At 40.0% G+C, this 215-nt stretch overlaps 1 long non-coding RNA gene across 1 annotated transcript; it reads left to right on the top strand.

Annotated features, from left to right (window-relative positions):
• On the top strand, nucleotides 1-194 carry LOC109132161. The gene is made up of 2 exons (XR_002037399.1): nucleotides 1-35; nucleotides 107-194. It is a non-coding gene; the product is annotated as an uncharacterized LOC109132161 (long non-coding RNA).
• Nucleotides 195-215: the final 21 nt, after the last annotated feature.

Below are 215 nucleotides of genomic sequence, written 5' to 3' on the forward strand. Positions count from 1 at the left end.
CCCACGACAACACTCAAGCAAGATGAGTCGCAACCGTAAGTGAATATGTTGCAATTTGCATTTGCTCTTGTGATAAAAAGAAAAGCATAAAAAAAAATCAGTGCAGGTCGGGTGGGTTTTGTGTCGGGTAAAGTGGGTGTGGTTTATATAGTATTCGTTAGCCTCCGTCGAAAAGAAGATCTAAGTTAACACATTAAAAAAGAAGGGAGGCTTCA

Source organism: Camelina sativa, unplaced genomic scaffold, assembly GCF_000633955.1.
Source record: "Camelina sativa cultivar DH55 unplaced genomic scaffold, Cs unpScaffold33340, whole genome shotgun sequence".
Classification (NCBI taxonomy): Eukaryota; Viridiplantae; Streptophyta; class Magnoliopsida; order Brassicales; family Brassicaceae; genus Camelina; species Camelina sativa.